This window comes from Somniosus microcephalus, unplaced genomic scaffold (assembly GCF_052327205.1).
Source record: "Somniosus microcephalus isolate GS21.2 unplaced genomic scaffold, FLI_Smic_1.0 unresolved_chr1, whole genome shotgun sequence".
Taxonomy (NCBI): domain Eukaryota; kingdom Metazoa; phylum Chordata; class Chondrichthyes; order Squaliformes; family Somniosidae; genus Somniosus; species Somniosus microcephalus.
The window spans coordinates 60,368,299-60,374,589 of record NW_028225179.1 but is presented as its reverse complement, the minus strand read 5'-3'; positions in this window follow the sequence as shown (position 1 = coordinate 60,374,589).

The window sequence follows — 6,291 nt, the reverse complement described above, 5'->3', positions numbered from 1 at the left end:
CAGGAGCTGAGTGGCCCTGGCGGAACCCAAACTGGGCATCAGTTAGCAGGTTATTGCTGAGTAAGTGCCGCTTGATAGCACTGTCGATGACACCTTCCATCATTTTGCTGATGATTGAGAGTAGACTGATGGGACGGTAATTGGCCGGGTCGGATTTGTCCTGCTTTTTGTAGACAGGACATACCTGGGCAATTTTCCACATTGCCGGGTAAATGCCAGTGTTGTAGCTGTACTGGAACAGCATGGCTAGGGGCGCAGCTAGCTCTGGAGCACAAGTCTTCAGTACTATGGCCGGAATGTTTTCAGTGCCCACAGCCTTTGCAGTATCCAGTGTCTTCAGCCGTTTCTTGACATCACGTGGAGTGAATTGAATGGGCTGAAGACTGGCATCTGTGATACTGGGGACTTCAGCCATGATCTTATTGAATGGTGGAGCAGGCGCGATGGGCCGAGTGGCCTTCTCCTGCTCCTAATTCGTATGTTCGTACAGATAACCCGTGAGTTTACACATCTTCTCGATGTGCCAATGTCTCAGTCACTGCGTTGAAATCGAATCTATTTCCTGCACATTATTATTTGCTGGTTTAACAGTTGAAACTGGCCCCACTTTCGTCCTGTCAATAAGTAGCATTGAAGGGCTCCTTTAAAACTCTCATCCGTTATTGCAACACGGTGGGCCTGAGGAAACTAAGTGCCCACGTGGAACAGCTAATAAGGAGGAAGCTTCCGGAAACACCAATTGAACCTTCTGCTCTGGTAGAAATGTTACACCGCAATAGCATTGGCTGTTTTAGGTGTGGCTCGAACTCTTAAGAGCGGCATTTTCCAACCACTGTACTATCAGAAGTACCACGTGCTAACCAAATGCACCACTACAGCCCCGCAAGGAAGGTGCGAATTATCCGTGCACATTTACTTACACATTTCAAGTTGTTTAATGGTGCTGGGGGCTGGGACACTGGTTACTATTGTTTATTTGAGGAGCATTGGCTGTGGTTATATGATAGAGTGCAGCAGGAGTTACTCTCATGTGTTCGCGAGCTGCTGAATTTACGAAAGGCTGCACCAGGTTCCTGGCGTCATAAACATTGAACATTTTTACTCAACTCCTAAAAGTGCAGTCTATAAAATGAGAACGGGTGAAAATTCATCACATGCATAACACGCTTTTTTTTTTAAGTTTTGCGTATGGCTCGGTAACCTTGCGAGTATTTCGGTCCGTATGAACCAGAAAGTTAGCGGTTGATTAATGGCGATTACCACAAAATTTTTGCACAGATTAGTTTCTTTTGCATTTTTAATAGATTAAGCAGTTTTCTAAATGTTAATGGAATCCGTTAAGAGCATTTATAGATGACAGTTCTCTTCTGAGTTGTTCCTATAATTCTTTACAGAGCAGCATTTTCCGAAGTGCACCGGTTATCACTTCCGTCTAAAGTTCAACAGGTCCCCGGTTCAATCATCTCTTGTAGGTAGAGATCAATAAAATAAATTAACAGCTGCGCGGTATTCTCCTTTTCTCTATACAGTTCTGTACACAATCAAAATCTACAGAGACACCGACAGTGTGAGAGAAAGAATACAATACTGGAAAGTGTGAGGTTATGCACTTTGGCAGGAAAAATCGTAGAGCAGGCTATTATCTTAATGGCAAGAAACCTGAAAGTACTGAAGTACAAAGGGATCTGGGGGTCCTGGTGCACGAAACTCAAAAGGTTGGCATGCAGCTGCAGCAAGTGATTAAGAAGGCCAATGGAATGTTGGCTTTCATTGCTAGGGGGATAGAATATAAAAATAGGGAGGTATTGCTTCAGTTGTACAAGGTATTGGTGAGACTGCACCTGGAATACTGCATACAGTTTTGGTGTCCATACTTAAGAAAAGACATACTTGCTCTCGAGTCAGTACAAAGAAGGTTCACTCGGTTAATCCCGCGGATGAGGGGATGGACATATGAGGAGAGGTTGAGTAGATTGGGACTCTACTCATTGGAGTTCAGAAGAATGAGAGGCGATCTTATTGAAACATATAAGATTGTGAAGGGGTTGGATTGGGTGGATGCGGGGAAGATGTTCCCGATGATGGGTGAAACTAGAACTAGGGGGCATAGTCTTAGAATAAGGGGCTGCTCTTTCAAAACTGAGATGAGGAGGAACTACTTCACTCAGAGGGTGGTAGGTCCATGGAATATGCTGCCCCAAAAAGCTGTAGAAGCTACATCATTACATAAATTTAAAACAGAAATAGACAGTTTCCTCGAAGTAAAGGGAATTAAGGGTTACGGGGAGCGGGCAGGAATTTGGACATGAGTCTAGGTTCGGATCGGACATGGCCCTGTGGGTAGCGGAGCGGGCCCAGGGGCCGTGTAGCCTGCTCCTGCTCCTATTTCGTGTGTCTAATTCTGTTAGATTCAGGAGGTGGGTCTGTGATAGTGGATTGGCGGTTAGGATCAGATCAGCCATGATCTTATTGAATGGCGGAGCAGGCTCGAGGGGCCGATTGGCCTACTCCTGCTCCTATTTCTTATGTTCTTATGTTCTTATGAATCCTGCAGCTCTGGCTCGGTTAATAGCAACAGTTCGGAGCCGCATTTCAGACGCAGCAACAAACCCATGAGTTTGTTTGCTGTTCCCCAGGTCCCGGAGTGAGAGAGGCCGGGACAGCAGCGAAGTTCAGGCCGCCTGCCCGGCCCCGTTCTCTCAAAGCGTCCACTGCCGGCGGAAAGCAGTGATTGCAGCCTCAGAGAGCGTAAACTGCCCATCACCGCGAAACAAAATATAACTGAAGCAGAGGAGGGCAGAGATTTGAATCTGCAGCGTGTATGTGAGGATGGTCGAGGTTGATATCGATCGACTCATTGTTGTTGAAACCGCTGAAATTGAATCTTTCTCCGGGATTGTTTCAGGTTTACGTATGAAAAGTGCCCTCGAGGTGCAATCGAAAAATTTGGAGACGCGGTGTAGTGGGACAAGTTAAAGGATCAGCATAGTTAATGTCGAGAACAAATTAAACAGTAGCTCAAGCTGATGAACATTGCATTGGTGAAAATGCTGGACGGAGATTTAGAGGAAGCGACAGTGGGAAGGGCTGTACTGCGATTCTAACACTTCTCCAAGCACATTCCGGGCAAGTCATCGACAGTAAACAGAGGGCTTGGAACGGGAATGTAACTGCGGGCACACGTGACAGAGCATTTTTATTGGGAATGTAAAACTGCTGTCTCCAATACTCTGACTACCTGAATCAGACAAAATGCAATGGACAATACATGGTAAATCCATTTTATTTTTGATAACCAGTTGATTCGGTCTGCATTCTAGACAGAATGACTCTTACGTCTAGGGGTATGAATCTCGCTTTGGGGATTGTCGGTTGAAATTTGCGACCGGTCTCGCGTGAGCCCCGTTTTAATGTCGACTTCTAATATTGGACTTGCGCTCAAAACTTGTTCTAATCCGCCTAACAAAAAATCGGTCAGGACCCGAATCATTCTCAAACAAACTCCAGTGGCATTGGAGGAACGCCAATGCAAACTGCCATGTAAATATCATGGCTTTTAAGACAAACTATTAAAGTTTTTTTAGCAATCTATCACTGTGAAGGTTGTAACAATATTTGGGTCTGTCCATGTTGGATACAAATGTAATTGTGGGTTGCTATTGTGTTAGATGTAAATGCTTTTGCACCTCTGTTCGTTATAAATATAATTAGCTTTATTTGTATTATTTATGACTGTATTGGGTGGGGGAAACTGTGACATTTATAAATGTATTTCTGAGCGCTGCCAAATGTCCAGTCCGACCCCATTCTACCTTCTCATTTTCCCCACGTAGCATTTGGCATAATATCTGTTACATCCGGATTCAACTTCTGCTTTTATTGATATTTAGAAAATGTGAAGCTTAGAAAGTAATAACTCTGCATCCATCAGCCTCTCTGATATCTCCTGAGCACCCGTTACCCTGTCTGATAGGCCCTGCGCGTCTATTCCCCTATCTGGCACCTCTTGAGCATGCCTTATGCCTCTGACACATCAGGAACGTCTCTTACCATGTCTGATACATCCATAGCATCCCTTACTCTGTCTGATATATCCGGAGCATCCCTTACCCTGTCTGGTACATCCGGAGCGCCCCTTACCCTGTCTGATGTATCCGAAGAATACCTTACCCTGTCTGGTACCTCCGGGTCGTCCCTTACCCTGTCTGGTATATCCCGAGCGTCCCTTACCCTATCCGATCCATCCAGAGCGTCCCTTACCCTGTCTGGTACACCCGGAGCGTCTCTTACCCTGTCTGATGTATCCGAAGAATACCTTACCCTGCCTGGTACCTCCGGGGCGTCCCTTACCCTATCTGATCCACCCAGAGCGTCCGTTACCTTGTCTAGTACATCCAGAGTCTCCCTTACCCTGCCTGACCCATTCAGAGCGTCGCTTACCCTGTCTGGCACATCCGGAAAATCCCTTACCCTGTCTGCCACATCCGGAGCATCACTTACCCTGTCTGTTAGTTGCTGAGCGCCGCCTATCCTGCCTGATCCATCTGGAGCGTCCCTTAACCTGTCTGGAATATCCGGATCGACCCTTACCCTGTCTGGTACTTCAAGAGCGTCCCTTTCCCTGTCTGTAAAATCCGGAGCATCCCTTACACTGTCTGAACCACGCGCAGCGTCCCTTACCCTGTCTGATCCATCCAGAGCGGCCCTTAAACTGTCTGCTACATCCGTAGCGTCCCTTACACGGTCTGCTACATCCGGAGCGTCCCTTACCCTGTCTGCTACATCAGGAGCGTCCCTTACCCTGTCCGATCCATCCAGAGCGTGCCTTACTCTGTCTGCTACCTCCACAGCGTCCCTTACCCTGTCAGATCCATGCGGAGGATCTCTTACTCTCTTTGTTCCCTCCTACGAGTCCATTATCCTGTTTGATTACCATTTTGCCAAAATTGCATATTTCTCCCCTCATTTGCAGCTATGAACCGCTTCCCGTCGCTCACGCTCATCAACTGTTTAGGGAAAAGTGCCAACCACCAGGTAAACAAAACCCAGTTCTTCAGTTAGCCTCCCCAGTTCACTTGATTTCCCAAGGACATTTCGTGTAAAATCGAGCTGCTTTGGTTCTAACCGTCGGCCCTGCTTTCGCAGCGCTTGTCTGTCGGGCGGCCCCGCAGGTCTAAATGTATCGACTGGTTTTAAAGCACCAATTCAGTTTAGTGCGAATGGGACATGTAACAGGTTTTTAAGCACCATCATCCCTTTTGTCTCTTAATCCCTCCTGCCTTCCATCCTATCACAGACCTTCCCTTTTGTTCTTTCCTCTCCTCCCCCATTTCCTTGCCCCTACACTTGCTTAAAAACCTGTTACATCTCCAGCTTTTTCCAGTTCTGACTTAGGGTAATCGACCTGAAACGTTAACTCAGTTTCTCTCTCCACAGGTGCTCCCTGAGCTGCAATGTATTTTGCGTTGCACTTCTAGTTAATGGTTGAAAAAGTCATTCAAAGTTTTGGGGTTCCATTTCCACCAGAGTCGCTGTTCAGTCCGATTTCGGTGATGAACGTTTGCAGCAAAACCACAACTCGTTCATTTGCCTCATTCAAGGAATGGGAATCGTAAGCGAGGTCGCTTGAATTGTGGATAATTAAAATGTCAGCTTCAATCTGCTCACTACCTTGAAATATTTGCTTTATTCCTCGTGTGTTGTGTCGACAAACCCTGTGCATTCTGCCCTTTGGAGCTCAAAAATTCTCTGGAGAAACGTCAATCGTGCCTTCTGTAAATAAACCATTTGAACCGGGGAACCTCTCCTATATCAATCAATGAAATCCTCTAACTGCAGAGCCTGTGTCCAGGAGAACAAGGGGTTGACCATTTAGGACTGAGATGAGGAGAAATGTCTTCACTGAGAGGGTGGTGAATCTTTGGAATTCTCTATCCCAGAGGACTGTGGAGGCTCAGTCTTTGAGTCTGTTCAAGACAGAGATCGATAGATTTTTGAATATTAAGAGAATCAAGTGATCTGGGGATAGTGCAGGAAAGTGGAGATGAGGTAGAAGATCAGCCATGATCTTATTGACTTGCGGAGCAGGCTCGAGGGTCCAAATGGCCTACTCCTGCTCCTATTTCTTATGTTCTTATGTACTTAAGTGAGAATCAAAACCCCGAGACCAACGAGCCGCTGGAAACGAAGCCGTAAGATTTCGCTGCCACGCACAGCTTTCAGACCGCTTCAGTCCATCCAATCCCGCTTTCTAATACAATGTTCAACGATATCAAGCGATACACGAAGTAT